Source organism: Meleagris gallopavo, chromosome 1, assembly GCF_000146605.3.
Source record: "Meleagris gallopavo isolate NT-WF06-2002-E0010 breed Aviagen turkey brand Nicholas breeding stock chromosome 1, Turkey_5.1, whole genome shotgun sequence".
Lineage (NCBI taxonomy): Eukaryota > Metazoa > Chordata > Aves > Galliformes > Phasianidae > Meleagris > Meleagris gallopavo.
The window spans coordinates 98,885,100-98,904,442 of record NC_015011.2 but is presented as its reverse complement, the minus strand read 5'-3'; the positions used below and the strand labels follow the sequence as shown (position 1 = coordinate 98,904,442).

At 34.5% G+C, this 19,343-nt stretch overlaps 1 long non-coding RNA gene across 2 annotated transcripts in view; it reads right to left on the bottom strand.

The window, feature by feature from the left end:
• Nucleotides 1-1,535: 1,535 nt before the first annotated feature.
• Nucleotides 1,536-19,343, bottom strand: part of LOC109370037 — a 60,268-nt gene continuing 42,460 nt past the window's right edge. The window contains exons 5-6 of one of the 2 annotated variants that reach the window (XR_004161917.1): nucleotides 4,913-4,956; nucleotides 1,536-3,483 (exon numbers count right to left, since the gene is read on the bottom strand). This is a non-coding gene — a long non-coding RNA (uncharacterized LOC109370037). Of the gene's footprint in view, nucleotides 3,484-4,801; nucleotides 4,957-19,343 lie in introns of those variants that run through there. The other variant, XR_004161913.1, reaches the window with a different exon arrangement.

The window sequence follows — 19,343 nt, the reverse complement described above, 5'->3', positions numbered from 1 at the left end:
AATATGGTATCTTAGGCATGTAATTAGTACTAAAATCCATCTGGTTGTGTTCAGACAAGCAGTGAATTTTCAAGTAATGTTTTCATACAACCTAATAAATTGTATTCATAATACTCAAGAAAGGGACAGTAGTGAGAAAGTAGAATTAGTTCTACTTACATATCCCGAAATATTTGTTCCTGTTTAGATAAAGATATTTCTCCTGCTGAAGTTACTGAGATTTAAACCTGAATCCATACAAAATAAAGGATAAAATATATTCTTGTTATAAATAGGTAAAGTAACTACCAAATTTCTTCAAATCATCAGAAATATTTGGAATTTTCACTGACATTTATAAAATATTTAGTGATCTAAAAATATATTTAACCAGTCAAATTTAACTCCAGGCTAAGAAGGAATTTACATCCTCTATACTAACCCTAATTCTATCAGTCTGTAATGTTAATGGTATACTTTCTTGACCAGAAAATTTAAGATATTACACTATCATCTTTACAGTGTTATCTTAACATACATAATCTCTATGCCAGAGAAAATTAGACCTAGTAAGTAGTTCAGGTAAATCATAGAAGAAAAAATTATTAAAGCCATGTATCATCTTGGTTATTTTCCTAAAATCAGAGAGGTTTTGTTAACAGCAGAATCACTATTGAATGGTGCCCTTTTTATGTCTGGAGATAGGTCTAACCCCAAACATTAACTAGCAGGCCACTTAAGTAGGTAAATGATGCCTCTCTCTTACTCTATCTTCTAGAAAGTATTAAAAGGGAAAGAAATAAGACCATATTAGAAAACCTTCCTTCCTTTCTCTTCTCATCCCACACATTCTCATAATTAGTTTGCACTTTTATGTAAGGTAGAATTGGTAAGCATTCTTATCTCCCCTGTACGTAGCTTTTTAGTAACATTGAAGCTTGTCTCCTCTTATGGATTTCCTATAATCAGTTGCTTGACTAGCTCTAATAACTATACATAATATCTTATAGTTGCTTAAAAATAAGACAGTGTCTCAGTTCTGAAAAGTAACAGTAAATATAATAGTGTTAAAAAAAAATAAAAAAAAAAAAGTAGCCTTTGATGCTAAGACTGTGTAAATTCTGTATTCCTCAGCACTCATGGATATTTTGGCTACTTGTGCTAAGTATGTTAGCAAACTAACACTTCATTAACTTTTTCTGTACAGATTAATATATTGCAAGACTGGGGTCTGAACTATTTCAGAATATAGTTTCCCTGCAAATATTACTACAGGTACAGTATACTCCTTTAATAAATGACAGGTGAGGTGAACTATTCCTACAGTACATACATTACATAGGACATGGGAGTTTCTTCCTCCTTTTCACGTGCACATCCTGTTTTTATCCCAGGTTGCTTTGAAACAAGAAAGTGAAGTACAAGGTATCCCCTGAGAGGCTCTATAAGGAAGAAAGTAGTCAGTTTCTGTTGTCTATGCTGATATTGAACTTTTTGTTCAACTTTAATATATACTTTAAATGTTACTGCAAAAAAAAAAAAAAGTGTATGCAGTGTTTCTATTTGAGCAAGATAAACTAAAATTATCCATGTCCTTAGAAGTTATTTTCAGCAGCTTTTGATACACATTTCTTCAATACCAATATTTTTGACTCATTGCATTTCAGAATGCCAATCTTCCATGCTCTAGAAAATTCTTACAGGAAAGGCCCTGGAAAGACAAAGAACATGAGACAATTTTTATTTTTTCTTTATTCAGTACTAGAAATGCTGTATTGGCATTAATCCATAATACCTTTTAAAGATTGCTAAGCACCTGTATTCTATAAAAATAAATTTACTGCGTCATCCATAATGCCATGGTATAAGGGAAGAAATAGTTCTATTCATATTGATAATGTAGCTCAGTGAATTTGTTGCCTTGCTTGAAATCTGTACCTAAAACATGTATATGAGTCCCCTTTGATTCACAGCACCATCCTTGCCTTAGGTGGTTGCAGGAGAACATCCTGAGCAGCTGTGCATACCAGCAGCCACTGTTGTACTTGCTCTCCAACAGGCACACTTGAGCATAACTGCAGGCAAAATGTATATACTAAGAAATGAAGGGGAAAGACATTTCTCCATCTGTTTTTATATTTAGAATCCAAGATGGTGCAAATGAAGGAATAATCAACAGCACCAGATTGTTTAAGTAATATTATCTGATATATTTTGGAGATCTAAAAGCTGCAGGCAAAAGCCTAGAAGCAGCAGCTGAAGCAAGAGAGAGAGTAAACTATCATCTTGGAAACGCTGAAAAGCACATTAACATGACTGTCTTGAACAGAAAGAAAGTTTCTCTCTCCATTCCTTTCTAGAAGATTTCTAAAGCAGTTGACTGAGACACTACTCCAGCTAGGAAAACAAAGGAGACTGGAGTGAGATATGCCAGCAAAATTAGCAGAGGTTCAAGTCACCCTGAAGGCAGCTGGCTCCCTTCCAAAAGTACACTAAGAAAAAATTATGATCAAAGTCCTGAAAGGCAGAACACAACTCTTCACCTATTTAAAATAAAACTGTTATTTATAATCAATCCATCATAGTAGACATACAGTTTTTGTGTCCTCTTTCCATTTAGTTCACAACAAGTCCTGTGCTGTTTTACAAGAAAAAGAAGAGATCTGAATCCGAGCTAAAACCAAAGCCAGTATAGACAACAGGAACAGTCTTTCACATGAGTAATTTCCAATCACATGTTTTGACAGTTGATAGAATTATAAATATAACTAAGTCAATTAAACTGTTATTTCTTCAGTATTTTAGCACAGGAAAAACAAACAGAATGATGGATTTCTATTTTTTCAAAGATCCAGAAGCAAAGCAATCAGACCACAGTCCAAAGCAAAATGAAGATCTGACTTCAAATCTGTGAAGTCACATCAAGCATCGCATTCAGACATTTTCACAACAAATGACACAACAAATAATACAGTCACCAAAGAACTAAAAGGAAAAATAAAGTTGTTTCATTTTCTAAAATCTATAATTTGGAAATTACAGAAATTCTAAATCATTTTTATAGTAGGCAATAGTATAATCCCAAACTGGGCACCCTTCAATAGTGACAGACACTTTTTCATTGAAACATTCTCCTAAAATCAGCTGAGTCAGTCATTTGAGGATTCGGCAAAATCGAAGCTAACAGAAAAATCCCATAAAATACTGCTACGTATCTTCCATCCTCTTGGCCTGTGGCAGTAACAAGAAATATCGAATCATTAAGACTTTATCTTGTGTTCTTATTATAGAATGGTTGAAATGAAGAATTAGATAAGAAAATGACACTGAGAGTTTTCTACTGACCTTGTCTCACCACTGCTGAAAACATATTTATTTCTAGCACTGTCTTGTCCCCTTCACAATTCTGTACTACAGTGAAGAATTAGACCCAGTGAAGATCCTGCTCTTTCCAGCACTTGGGACAGTTCCACAATACATTTTCTAGCAGAGTAGTCATCAAGGCTGCAAGAAGGGACAGCGTGGATAATGCCAGCTTGCCCACCAGATCACCCACTGGAGAGGTGCTATAAAGAGACTAAGTACTACAAGACCTCCTGATGTTGGCTTTTTACAGGGAAAGAACAATTATTGCTACCACTACATTGAAACCTTTATTACAGCCATTGTGATTATTATTAGTATGCATGTGGTAGAAAATGAGGAAACAGGTTATTCCAGATGAAAAGAGGATACAGCCTTCACTTTATCACTGTTCAAGTAAATGAATTTTCACCAGTTCAGTTAATGAATTGAAGGAGGGAATAATAATTAGCTTTGATTTTCCAGCTCCATACATTATTCACCCCTCAAAAATTACCAAAATTACGAAAAAAAAAAAAATCCTCCCTTCTGTTTAGAAACTTCAGTTTAGAGGATATATAACAAATTAAAAGTGACCTAGATGGCATTTCAATACCAGCTGGTGAGAAAGACTATACTTCCTTTTATCCAGTAACTTAGGTTCAACTATCCCCACTTTTGGGGAAAATATTATGTCATATCTTTCACTTCCTCCAAACCACAAAACTACAAGGAATTTCATTGTAAGTTTTGATTAAATCATTATCCTGTTCAGCTTAACCATTCAATGCAACAGTAACTGGGGAAGCGACTCCTACCCAGAACTTCTCATCTCCTAGGAATATGTTCTGACAAATAAATCTTGCTTTATCTGGAAAAATTACTTTTAATGTACCAATTGCTAAAATAAAATAATACAAGTTTACTGATGCTGATTAATGGCAACAGACACTGGTAAAAATTCTTAGAATGTAACTTCAATCCATTTTAAAAAACAGTTGATCTGTATGCTTCCCTAAATAAATTTATAATGCAAGGCAGAATACAGTCAGCTTAGCATATGTTATGTAAGTCAACAGGATGTTATCGGGACATTCTCTCAAGTAAATACTTAGTTATTTACATCACAGAAAGCCATCTCTATGGAGAGACAACTATTTCTATCCACTATAACTCCTGAAATTAAAGTATTTTAAAAAGGAAAAAAAAATCTGGGCCTCTCTTACTCAGGATAAGCAGTCACCAGTGATAACTTGGGAAAATGCTCTTGTATTCCTTTGTCAGCAGTTAAAAAAATCAAATGGCATGTTCAACATAGAAATTGGTAATTCTCTGTCAATTGAAACATTTTTTAGCAAACTACTTGTCAAAATAAATCTTTTTTCACTCCTATCTACATGTCTTTTGTCTGACTTTGATTGCCAGAGTCCTCAGAGATTTGTACTTAGAAACAAAACTGAAAACAAAAGGCAGTAAGTAGTGCATTTCAACACTTCACAACTTCTCAGCTCATAGCCGTTACAATTATTGCTCAATGTAAAACACAGCACATTTAGTGTAGTATCTAGCAGTATATGTTTAAGGAAATTACTGTTTCACGAACAAGTCTTCATTCCTCCTCATGAGAGCCAGAACCTGAAAAAATGAAGATACATTTAAAAGTATAAGGTAATATATATTGTAAAACCTTTAAAGTATATGTTGCTTAAACAGTATGTCATATGAAGACCGTTGGGTAAAATATTATCATCTTAACATTTCTCTTCATATAGTTAACATTCATCTTATTAGTTATAGCACTAAGGTAATACAGCAAAACATGTTCTTAGTTCAATCTTCTCCAATATAATCACATGTTTATGTAATATAAAATCTCATATTGGGTCTCGGTTTCTGAATGCTTTAAGAAAAACTAATTCTTATGCATGCAGTCATCCACTCAAGCACGCACATAAATAGTATATTTCCTGATCCTACCTATCACACTGATATGGTGATAAGGAGCTTATTACCAAATACAAAGAAATAAAGTACAGTAGAAGATTAATTATTAATGCCTCTCAACAATATTTGATAGTTGCATAATCATATCAGCTTCCGTGTATCTCTTCTTCTCCCTACTCCCTCTGCCCCAGCAATATTTTCTCCCCCAGGCTGATTTATAAAGAATAAAATAGTTACAGGTAACTACTGTTTTCTTCCAGTACACTGTTAGGAATATCTCCTCCTACAACAATTATCTTTTAATAGGCGCAAAAGGGTGTTCCCTTAGCATATAACCAGTTTTCACTATCAAAATACAGAAAGGAGCATACAGAAATAGTGGAATAGCTTTCATTTCAGAAACTTCTTGAACATAAAAGCAGTGTAGTGCCTTAGCTGCTCACCTCTGTTAGAATTTTCAACACGCTAAAAATCTAGTCATGCTCGCACGTGCAGTATGACCTTCCCTATTCATTAGAAGATTTTTGGTGAGCTTATAATTCAGAAATGCTTTTCCTCATACAATACTACTTTCATAGTAAATGTCAGACTCTAGCCAGACATATAAAATATCCCTCATCTAAGAAACACATGTTTTTTTTAACCAGCACTTTTGATCTGACAACACATTTAGACACATGCCACCTGCAGATAATGTGTAAATTTGGGGCAAAAATTTAAGATTAACCTTCTAACTTTCTGTGGTGGTTTATCTATCTTCCCTATTAATTTTTTTTCTATACTAGTCATAATCTCATAATCACCAAAAAATGTTACCAGATTTTTAAATAGATAGAGTTTGAAGATGAAATGTGTCAATTTATCTAATGGTTGCCTACAAAAAATTGATCCAGCTAACCCAGCATTAAATATGAGATTCAGCAAAATAGAACAATGATTATTATACCCAAATATGTATTATTTCATTCTACTGATACTAGCAAAAATTACTTTCAAACAGAATAAAAAATGTGTTTATGAGTAGAACAATGTGTTATGTGTTTTTTTGTTTTGTTTTTGTTTTTTTTTTTAATGAAAATAGTTACCAACAACAGGAAAATAATCTATTGGTAATGCCACAAAATCAAATGCACAGAAGAATTCCTTGTTTGTTTTTTTTTTCTTCATTTTCACATACTCTGTCCTTCTCTCTACCAAAGGTGATATTGCTTCTAAAAATGTTATATTTTTTGAATTTTAATTTCAAGTTCATTCTAAAAGCTCTCTATAACTTGTGTGAATATATATCATTAATGCAATTGAAAGTATATTTTTAATTAGAATAATAAAATCCTTAGCATTGGAAAGGGCCCTTAAATGTCATCTAGCCAACTCCCCTGCAACGAACAGGGACACCTACAGCTAGATCAGATTCCTCAAAGTTCCATCCAGCTTGACCTTGAATGTCTCCAGAGGCAGAGCATCCACCAACTCTCTGGGGAACTTCTTCCAGTGCCTCATCACCCTTTGAATACCACTTATTGCTTGATGTTCTACATATACATTCTGTCTCCTATTCAAACACATTCTGTAAAACTTAAAACAAGGATCAAACATGATAATACAGAAACAGAAGGAAAATATCATGATAGCCTTGATTTAAAGAATTTTCCCAATTAAAAAAAAAAGTAATTATTCTTGGGGTTTGGACCATCTTTTGCAAGACACTGACTCAAATTCAGTTCAAAAGTTAATTTCTATCATTATGAGCTCCCATACTGTGATCTACACTTCTCAGGCCACCATCTAGTGGATAGGCATCCACATCATCAATGTTAGTATTGTAAGTGATGCCAGCTATTCATGTACTCAGAAGTTACGAGGCACAATAGGAAATATTTTCAAGCAGTACTTGTGCCATACTCAGCTGATTGATTTTAATAACTCCTTTCAGCACCATGGAACATGCAAAGAGGGGAAGAGAAAGAAAAAGCAAAAGGCAACTTCAGGTTCAAGAGAGCCAGTGTAAGAGTTTTTGTAAATCTCAAACATAAAAAAATGAAAACAATTAACATCAATCTTGACTATTGAAATACTTAATAGATATTCTTAGAGATTGAGTATACAGGACAGGAATAGCACAAAAAAAACAAAAAAAGGATTTTGATCATCATATTTTGAAAAGGTAAAGTACTCTTATTCTAAAAGCAAGAACCTTCAAGAGCTTGTAGCAGGTAGACAGGGCAGGTCAGGGTTTTTATCCCTCAACCTCCTCCAGATATCAACCACTCTTCATTACCAAACTTTCTACAGTCAGTACCTGAAGACAGGCAAATGCTAATAGGTAAGGATGCTAGAACAAGTGACTTGATAAACTTTAGATATTAAAAAAGAAGGGGAAACTGAGTCTATTACAACACAAGCTAGGTGGCACATAGCCATTAAAACACACTGAAAATAACACACTGTTCCAGATAGAGAAGTGTCTGTTATTCTCTCTTCTCTTCTGTAGAATGATTATTGCTGCAAAGATGGTGCAATGAAGCACACCAGCATTTTGGGAAGGCTACACTTATTATCCAGAGAGTACATTTTTTGTAAGATTAACTTACAAATTTTTTAATGAATAAATAAAGATATTTGAAGAATTTCCTAGGTCAAATAACATCAAAAAGAAAATCTGAACTGAACACCCAAAACTGGCAAGCTAAATGTTGAATTCAAAAGTCGTAGATGATTCATCAATTACAGCCAGCTGTAAATTAAATCCTACTGTTCATCCTTTTCTCTTTCCCTCTAAAAAGTTTGTTGGGGAAAAAAAAAAAAGAAAAACAAACACAGGAAGCCAGACAAAAACTCAAATGTGGATGCCTTTAATGAGAAGTCTTATTTATGAACTCACCTCATTCAGTTACTAATTGTATGTATCATTCTCAATGTAAAACCTCATGAAAATATCACATTCTGCTTTCCAATTGTCAATAGCAAAAAAAGAAAAAAAAACAAAACTTTGAGCCTCATAAGCATGGGACAGGTACAGTGTCCTTACACAGCAGGGATTCTCAGCTGAAAGCTGAGAATGAGCTTTTTCAGACTTCTTTGAAGATTTCCTTTCAACAGAGATCCTGTATGGAACCAACAGTTTCCAAAATTTTCATAACAGTGGGATGAATCAAAGATAGAGAATACTGAAACTATCAGGATTTGAAGGCAAAGGCGAAGGACTGACTGAAGTAGAAGCGAGTGTTTAACAGATATCAAAATCACACAAGTTAGATGTATCTTATAAGGACTTAACCCTCCAATTCATGTGTGATTATGCCAGTTTAAGTGTACACCATGTTTTTCAGTAAATAACTCTGAAACTGCTACTCACAAAAAGTATTTCTCTTCCTCATAACTTTTTTTTTCTTTTTTCAATAACTTTACTTAATTTACACAATGTGTATAAAAATTGTTATTTTCTCATTGCTCACTTCTGTTTCTCTATAGAGACAACCATAAAAGTTGATGTTGTATACCTTGAGTTTTGTCTTAAGTTTTCAGTTCCTCACTCTTCACTAAGGATGCTGGTACAAACAACTAGTGAAACAAGAAATGCCATTATTTTCAATATCTGCACTGGACTTTTTTCATCTGTCAGTCTTGATTTTTTTTTTTTGTTATTGTTGTTTGTTTGCTTGTTTGTTTTTTAAACTAACTGCATTTTAATTCATTAATTACATTTGTCCAAAATTCTAACTATATTTTATATTCATCACCATTACACATTTAAGCATTGGATAACAAATAACTTCGTTAGTTCGGAGACAAGAATTTGTTCTGAATTTTAAAGAGCTATTCATTTTATACTTTCAAATGAAAGCACATTTATTTCTTCAGAAAGGTTATTCCTCTTTTCTGATGAAGCTATGGAGTCTCCATTAGTGAGACCACAGGACTTCATCTTGAATAGAATTTTGATTTGTTTCATCATTCAGTCTCACTATTCATATTTTATGATGTATGCTTTTGACTTCTTGACTGTATTTAATTCCTTCTCATTAACGGCACACACTTGTTTCTCATTCCTCTTTGTAAAGACCAATTATTGATCGACTTTCATATAACTGATGTATCTCTCTCCCATCTATTAGTCATGTGTTTTAAAGTACACAATTTAACTGAATTCCTTCCTTCTATTACAGTTCCTCTATTATCCATTTCTGACTGTCACCACATTTTTTTTTATTCCCTATTCTAAGTGCTTCATTTCATCAAAAAGTGGACAATTACACTTTTTCATTTTATGTTAGTCATTGCTATTAATTGCAGTAAAAGGAACTTAATCACCATAGTATTTTTAAAAATGAAAAAAAGCAAATTACTACTCAATAAATATACTCCGCATTTTTAAAAAATAAAAAATAATAATATGCTTCAGATTCAAGCATAGATATATTTGTAAGATCACACCAAGTATCCAAGTTTCTACACTTCATGTCAGCCAGGTTTCTATTCAAGACCTGGGAGATTTTCTTTCCTGTCTTCTTTTAAAATCTTGATAAGAGTCAAAAATTATATTAAACTGATGAAATTTTTGCTTTATATGAACACTATCCAAACAGCAGTTTTGAATAACTCTTCTTTGTTACGCAGGTCCTTCTACACCAGGCCTGTTCTGTACTTTCTTTTTATAAAAATGTGACAACAAAGTAGTCACAAAAAAGAAATAAAAGTGTTTGGACATAATTTTTCCATATTAAAAGACTTTTCTGTGGAAATGTCTAGTTAGCAGAATATCCATTGCATCATCATTCTGAAAAGTAAGCTTGAACATTTAAGAAAGAATCAACAAGGGCCTATATATTTTATATTAATATCTAGGTACTGTCTAAGTCACAGTGGAATTCAATAAACATTTATTTTGTCCAAGACATCTTAAAGATACAAAGAGAAAATAAATTTTCATTCTGAAGGGAATGACATTCCTCACTGATGGGCATATTTTACACATGGTCATTTGGCCATGACAAAAGCAAAGACCAACAGCAGAACATATTGACAGTAGTTCATTCTCCTCCACTTCTCATTTGGAAGGCTGGTGAGATGCAACAAAAACAGATTTTTAGCATATTATTGCAATTACAGTTCAACAAATGTCACCATATTGTCTCTTCCTGGACTATCTTAGCAACACTCACAAATCCGTAACCGATAAAAGTGAGTAATCTTTCCCAGAAAAGTAAGACCAAAAATATTTTGCCAGCAGTAGCAGACCTTTCACCATCTCCTCTATGGCATGGAAGTCCTGACTCAAGCAGAAGCTGACAGTAGCCTCCTCTTATATTGTCACTAAAATATGCCTCTCAATCACTTTATGGGCTACAAGAAGTTCCTTGTCTAAGTAGTGTTATATTGTGACCGGCTAGTCAATTGAACTTATTTTTATCTCTGTAGATATTTTGACAGGTTAGACAGACAACATTTATAGTTGATATTTTCATATATATAACAAGCATGACATTATGCATTACATAGAGTATTGAACACCAACACATAACTTCAGTATCTGACAAATCAAATGGTATTCCTTAAAAAGAGGGCTAACCATTAAAAAAAAAGTACCATGTCTATTAGTAATGTGTTCCAACTAATGTTTGCCCACATTGCTGGCTGTTTTTATCATCTCTCTACTGTGGACTTTACTGACTTAAATTTCCAGCTTTTGGATCTTGTTATATCTTTGCTTGAGGGAATAAAAGATCACTATTATCAAGTAATCACATCATTCCCTATGTGGTCAATGCCTCCTTTGCAAGCAGTAATTCAACATAATTTTTATAAGTAGATAGTAACTCTGTGAGAAAGGAAGGTAGGAATGCAGTTGGTATACCCAAGTTGTGTCATTCCTTTTTACAGTAATATTGAATTAATAGCTGTCATTACTTAGATTATTAGCTCATACACTGCAATCTATTCACATCCTACAGCTAAGCAGCATGTAAAAACACCAGGTGGTAAGAATCTGTATTTTTTCCAATTAAAATACATAAGCGTGCACAAAAGCTCTAAGAACACTGAAGTATGGTGCAGCACTTTCAATGGCTCACTGATTAGCCAAATTATTCTTAGGTAATTTGTTATCTCTTTAGGAATCCTCAGCTTATACTTTCCAGTGAGCTAAGCTCAATTTTTGCATCAGTCTTTTCCCGAATTAAGTCTACGTGACTCTCCTATTCAGAAAGTCTCCTTTAGCGATCAGCATAGAGAAGGTAATCAGAGCCCATTTACACAGTACGGTAAGTTAAAACTTGTTAGTATCTGTTGCTCTGTATTCAACTTTGCTGTTTATTCTAAATCATGTTCCAATTTAGCAGAAAGAATGACAAGTATATATATACATATAAAGCACTAGACATCTACAATTAAAATGGAGTTACAAGTTGTAATGATCATACACTTTGCATGTGTTTAAGCTACTTAGCTTTCTTTAAAAAAAACTAGAGGATGCCGAAGCCAGTGGGCTTCAGGACCCAAGAGTCCTCTCATTGCAGCTGGACTGATTCAAGACTGTGGTGATTCCAGATGGAGTCAGAAGCAAGGCTTCCACTGTACTCTTAAACAGATATACACTGTAAATATATATAAAGACCAGCCAAACACATCATCATATACTGAGCAGTGCTTCTATCAGTATCCACAACAGGCTGAGACCCTCTAACAGGAATAGTCTGATCTTCCTCGTCCCTGCTTGATTACAATCAAGCATGCAACTGGAATGTATGATTTTGCCTGCCACTCCAGCAGCTTGTTTTAGAGACAGAAATGAAGGAAGATTAGAAATAGGACTTAAGAACATAGTAGAAACAGTGGTAATCAAACTCAGACAGACAGGTGTACTAACCAGTACTAAGCCGCATGCACTTAATCACTCTATATAGACTTTTAAGAGAGTTTAAAAGCCTTTGATTCTTCAGTAAGAAACCTTGTTTATTCAACAGATAGTGAAGTTTAAACACATAAGTTAGCAGAAGTAGTATAAGCATGGACCAAGATTCCACTGGAAAAGCAGACACCGGAAGGTCTGATCAAGCAAATAATTTGTCCAACACCTGACTGTGCTGAGACTAATTTTAACAGGACATTTACAGGAAAATGAAGCAAGAAAAGGTTTTCCAGAATATTCACATTCTTGCTCCCCCTGACAAATAGCAATGCCAGATGTTTTAAAAAAAAAAAATCATTATCTATTCTAAAAGGAAGGATACTTTCTGATGGGTTAATTAATTGGTGGCAACAAGGATCTTTTCATGTAATCACGGAAGCATTATTAACAGTAATAAATTGAATCTTCCCTGAAGCAACATAAAATCAATGTCTTTACAATAAATTGTTAAAATAATAGCATTGCTTTAAGAAAATCTCTCATTTGAAATGTATGAAGGTTGCAATGTTACAGCCTATTGTGGTTTGGCCTGGTAGAGAGCTCAGCACCACACAGCCATTTTCCACTCCCAGTGGGATGGAGGAAAGAATCAGAAAAAGATAAAACTAAAAAGATACTTTAATAAAACAGAAAAGGAATACTAAAGTAATAATAATAATAATAATAGGATGTACAAAACAAATGATACCCAATGCAGTTGTTCACCACCTTCTGACCCCTCAAGCCAGTCACTGAGCAGCAGCAGCTCTTTCTGCTTTCCCAGTTTTATTGTTATGCAAGATTCTACACAGTATGGAAAATCCCTTCGGCCATTTTGGGTTTTCTGTCCCAGCTGTGCCTGCTACCAGCTTATTGTGCAGCCTCCTTACTGGCAGGGCAGTGTTAGAAGTTGAAATGTCCTTGATTTGTTGTAAACAGTGCTCAGCAACAGCTGAAACACGTTATCAACACTTCATCTCCTAAATCCAATGGATGACAGAGATAGAAAAATGTACATAGATTCCTTGTGAGAAACAACTAGATTCATTAAGCAACCTGGTTGGGTGGCAAGGAAAAACTCCAAGTTGGATTACTCTTCCACTCTACATGAAACGAGAAGCATCAAAACTGAGCTCTGCTTCAATGTAAAATAGAGAGATTTATACAAAAAAATTATTTTTGTTACCCAGTTCACTAACAATTTCTCTGATTGCTTTAGATGAGACTTGAAATTTAACTTACTTTGTTCTTCCCTTCCTAAACTAAGAAATTCCTTTGAAAATGTAGCCACATCATCACCTAGAGATAACCCTTATCTTTTGTCCTTTCATCCAGTGGGGAGGGAAAGTGTAATTAATTATCTCCTGTCTCCCAGATATTTTTTCCAACTGGATAAGAATTCATTGGTTAACTAAAGATTAAACATAAATTTATCTTTAAAGACTTAGCCAGAGGTTATAATAATTGTCAAGTTACACAAATACAACTAGTATTTATTGATCCTCAAGTGCTAACGCACCAGTTAGCACCTAAATTAAAACAGTTATACACATAAATTAAACAACAGGAAGTTTATTCTTTGGTTTTATATAACAAGAAAGTGGAAAATTATGCTGGTCTATCCTTCAGAAAAACATTATTTTTGTAGAGAATTATCTGTAGGCCAATCAAAAGATTCACCTTGTACTTTTAATCATGATTCAGATGATAAATACGAAAAACAAGAATGAAGAAAGGCAGAAGTGGAAACCTCAAGGCATCTAAAACTAAAGGTATATGCCTATAAAACAACTCACCAAATTTAAATTTATATATCTTTAGACTCTGTACTGAAAGAATAATTGAGGGTGTCATAATTTTCATCCATGTTACAGTGACTGGATAAGGATACACTAAAAAGCTATTCTCTGTAACTGTCATGGTCAGTAAAAATACATTTCCCACATTGGCTGTTAGTTTAGACTGGAGTCAGATGATATTCAGTTAAATGATGTTATTTTTTGGAAGCTTATACAGCTATTCAGAGTCTAATCTATCCAAGAAAACCACATATTTGCTTAAGAAGAAATGAATAGGCAAAATTGATCCCTTACTAGAACCAAAAATACATTTCCGTAGTTCAAAAATGTGTAATCTCCTTTGTCTTAACATCCTTAGCTTGATAAAATAAGGTGACTAACAAATAACGTGGGATATTACCTTAAGTAAAGTTTTCTCAAACTATTCTTAAAACATCTCTTTTTCTCAATTATGTAATTTATATCATTACAGTAGGAGATACCGAAGCAAGTACGTACTCACTTCACTTCCTCACTTTGAAAACCCAAGTGATCCGAGAACTACTTTAGCAAAACTCCAGTTGTCTGAAAGCCCAGTCTTATCCATATCTTATTTAATAAATAAAATACATCCGAAGAGGTAATCCACAGAAATTCCAATTCACAACTTTAATATATTATGTGTCTATATCATCATACTAGCAATTAGCAAATTAACAAATATATATATTCTTTTTTTCTGAGAAAAATCCTACAGCTTCTTCAACTTTCCCACCACCATTTCAGTATTGTCAATAAATTATTGTAATAGTCCTCTCATAGATTTCATTCCTCTCAAATTTCATTTCTTTCTACTTGCTCAACTCCAAATGCTCATCATGGGTTTGCTAAACCTCAACATCTCATAAAAGCTGAAGCAATAACATCTGCCAGATCTGCATTTTTGTGAGCTGACTGAAATCCTGTTTTCACAGTCAACTTGATCACTTGTCCTAACTGGAGGAGCTGGCCGAAAGCATAAGACAAATTTTCTCAATCATTCTAATGTTATTTTCAGTGCTCACTACTTGTTACAGTATAAGATGAGCCATGAAAGCTCTAATCATGTAGGAAAAAAATAAAATAGAATGTGACTTCTGGTCCATCCAATGACTAGGTTTGAGTGTATTGTCTTTCTGCCAATTTTTTCATATTACCTAGAATTAAGAAAAGTTTTATTTAATCAGTTAGAAGTCAAACTGCTGAGGAACACATAAATTGATGCAAATGTTTTTTGTTTTTGTTTTTAATTAAACAAAGGAATTTATGTCTTTGAGGCTGGTTTCAGCCAATCCCACCTACAAACTGAATCTTGTCCCCTGTAGTTCTGTACACTTATAACAGATAAAGCAAGCTAATACTTGATACTATTCCTCCTGAGCACAATCACTTATCTACATTGCTCAAGCTGAAAGCCTGAGTCCTCAAGCTGACAATGAGGCTACATGAAGAAATCATTCTCTCCTCAGTAAGAGTGTCCTCTGATAATGGAGAATACAATAGCTGTTTCCAGAGACACAATTACTTTGGAGATAAAGAAATAAGTTCAGTGCCCTAGTTCAGACCTTACTTTCAATGGTAGCACTGGCCATTGGAATAAAGCAGCCTATAAAGTACACCAGCACCTGTCCCAAGAACATTCTACAACAAACCAAATTTCCTCTTACAATCACGTTCTTATGTTTCCTTCAAAGAACCTGTAGGCCACAAGAGAACACTGTTGGACCAAGCCTTCACTAGGCAATACAGCCAGCGCACATATAAGATCAGGACTGTGAGTTCTACAATGACCTGATCCTATTTTAAGTGCAAAGGTCTATCAAAATACCACAGCTACTTGAAATTCCCCTCTCCCCGTGTTCTGAAGATTTAACGTTACCTCACAGTGCCTTTACAGTAATGATGACTAATATTAATGTCCCAAAAGGGTCGGTTGGCCAGTAAAGCATCAGAAGACTCTTCGATCAATCAACCTTGACCTGTTCCACCCCTCTGCAGTAAGACAGCCTGATTTTCTAGCTCTTCTCTCAGCTCACCAACCTTCTCCTGAGCCATCCCTCCTCTCATTCTTTCCCTATTGCAGGAGCAGGTTTCTCTTAGTCCCTTCTTGCAGTACTGACAGCATATTTTGATCACTTGTTGACTCCAAAGCACTTCCTCTAATTCTCCCCTGGAAATGGTGTCCTTTTCCTACTGACTACACAGGCAGTAGGATACCCAGTATCATCAGTTAGATGTAGTCATATATTGTCTGTGTCAGCTCATTTTAAATTTAGTTCTATTATCAAGAGACAAATTTAGATCTGATTAAATAAGACTGAAGTTTGGAAAGCTGTAGTAAAATATATATATGTTCTTTTTTTCTCTCCCTCTGTACTACATACAGAAGAAAATTTTGCTGTCAAAGAGCCAAGACTGTTGAAGGCAGATGCCCAAGTCTCTCTGCAGACTTTTTCCCTTATATTATAAAGTCATATTTAAAAAAAAGCCACCAACTTCATCTCTCCCTTTTCTCCCTTTTTTTTCTTTTTTTTTTTTTTAGTTTTTATTCTCTGCTCATTTTATTTCCTTCTTTTTCACCAAGTACGTCTGAGCACATACTGAAAAAAAGTCAAAGCTATCAAGTCTATGAGTACAGGCTTCTACTGTGGGCGATTCATGTAACACCAAACCTCACAAATCTAAAAAATTACATCACAGATACTGAGAGCTTTTGGTAGATATCTCCAGTGAGAACATGAAAATCTAAATTAATTTTACAGCATATCTCTAAATGGAATTCATCGTGAGATGCATTAGATTTCTTGTTATTTACAGTAAAATGTGTCAATTGAAGCATTTTTTATAAAAAGGGAATTGTGAAGAATGTGGGATGAAAAGGGAATCAAAGAAGAATGTGATGTGACATAAGTATTCCTAAGATAAATATGCCATCTTTGATATTTTTATTTCCGTGTTTTGTGTTAACTGCACAATTATAATTCAAGGACTGAATACCCAAGAGTGTGCAAATGATTCCATTTCAGCTTTTCAAATGAAAGAGCTTCATAGGAACTACTCTCCTCTGCCTGCCAGCAATGGCCCAAGAGGGGAAAAAAGAAGTGGAATATGGGGAGAAAAAAAATAAGAAGAGATGGGTGGAAACAAAAGACTATCAAAATTCACATTAAGAGCTTTAAACTATGGATTAGAGCTTTACACAAGTGTAGAATCAAGCGTATCCCCATCCTGCAAAAAGCTGTTCACCTCGATTAACTGGAAATTAAAAGAGTACACCCTAACTGGGGAGTGTTTGTAGATTGATTGGCTTCAATAAAAAACAAGTGTACCATTCTGGCCTCTATCTCAAAAAAAAAAACAAAACAATAAAAGTCTATAACAACCTACCAGTGGTCACTGTAGGTGTACTGCTTCTCATATGCCAACATCTGAGAATTCCCTGCTACAAAATCCTGGGCAGCTGTCAAAAATAGAACTCTAAATTACTGTGACAATTACACACAGCAGTAGGGTTGCTATTGCCAGTCCTCTTGCACGAACATAAGCCAGCTGCAGCTGACTTTAAAAGAAGCGTCCAATGATGATAAAGTCAAAAGTCTGCTTGAGAAAACACCTTCTCTCAACACCAGTGTCACTTTTCTAAGATTTAAATTCATTTTCATTATTAGCTACATGTCCTGATTTCAGCTGGGATAAAGTTTATTTTCTTCATAATATCTAGTATGATGCTATGTTTTGGCTTTGGGAGAAAAACATTGTTGCTAACACACTGATGTTTAAGCTGTTATTGAACAGTACTGTACAAAGTTGAGGGTGTGTCAGTTTCTTTAGCTTCATGTACCATCCTGCCAGCAAGGGGACTGCAGGGCACAAGAGCTGGGAGGGGACAGAACCGATTCAGGTGACCTGAACTGGCCAAAGGGATAATCCATACCATATAGCATCATGTGAAATAACTGTAAAACTGAGTAGAATTGGCCAGAGGCAGGGAGGCACAGCCACTCTTTGGGAACTGGCTGGGCATCAGTTGGCAGGTGGTGAGCAATTGTTTTGTGCATCACTTGTTTGGTGTATATGAATATAATTTATATATACGCACACACATTTTACAGTAATTACGTTATTTCTCCCTTCTTAGTAGTTTTTATCTCAACCTATGAGTTCTACATTCTTTCTGATTTTCTCCCCTATCCCACTGAGGCTGATGGGAAGCAAGAAAAGGGCTGTGTGCTGTTTAGCTGCTTTCCAGGTTAAACCACAACACTATGCTGTATCTTTCCAGAAATTGTCTTTCAGATGAATAGGAAACATAAGTCTTTGAACTAGCTAGAATTTGCAGACTTTCCCCAGATGTCAGTGGCACCCCACATTTTGACCACAAATCACTAGACTCTCACACTTTTCTTCTCTTTCTTTAAGTATTGTAAAACTCTTAATAAGTAATAAAATATTTGATATAAATGGATTCTTATCCAGACCAACTTTGGAAAAAACACACTTCAAATGATGTTCAAGCTTTCCTGAAATTCAGCAGAAACTCCAGTTTTTTTTCCATCCAATTGGCACGGGATGTGAATAAAAAAAATTAAGATATTTATAAATCTTTCATATATAATTGAGTCATGCCAATTAATTCTAAAACAAAACCTGCGTACAAGCTAGCATTTAACAATGCAGTGCCACAGTAAACAAAGGGATTGAAAGTCTTCTCAACCACATAAATGAAACAGTAAAATTCAATAAAAAAAACACCTTTTCCTCCTTTTTGTAACTGGTTGCCAGAAAATTCATCTCATCTCAGCAGAAACCTTGGCATAGATCCTGTATAAAATCACAGCATTCAGATTCCCATGCCTACCTCAAACAGCTTTTCTTCATGTTACAGTATTCAACAGGTCACTGATTTGAGCTGAATTACATATTAAGTTTCCAAGAGTGATTGGTGAACTCTTTCCATTAGTATTTTCACAGAATACAATTCTTTCCATTTGTGAATTATCCATGAAGACATCTGAGCTTTACAAATTGATTTGATGTTCAAATTTACACAAAGAAAGGTCCAAGAATTCATTCCAGTAGCTTACTGCTTAAATAGAAAATGCTACATAAGAAATTGTATGCAAAAAGTATAAATACAAATCACTCAGGATAGATGGTGGTTAGATGGCGGGAGAATCCTTTGTCTTTACTGCCTAACTAAAGCTGAATTAATCCCACAACGTGCCTTTCTAACAAAGGCAGCAGACGAGTGCCAACCAGTGCAGTTTTATCAAGTTTGAGACACTTCCTCAAGCAAGCAAAAACTGCTTGTGTGAAAAGACCCACAGCATCCAGAAGCCACAAATCTCTCAGCTACAATCCAAAGAGTTCTAAAA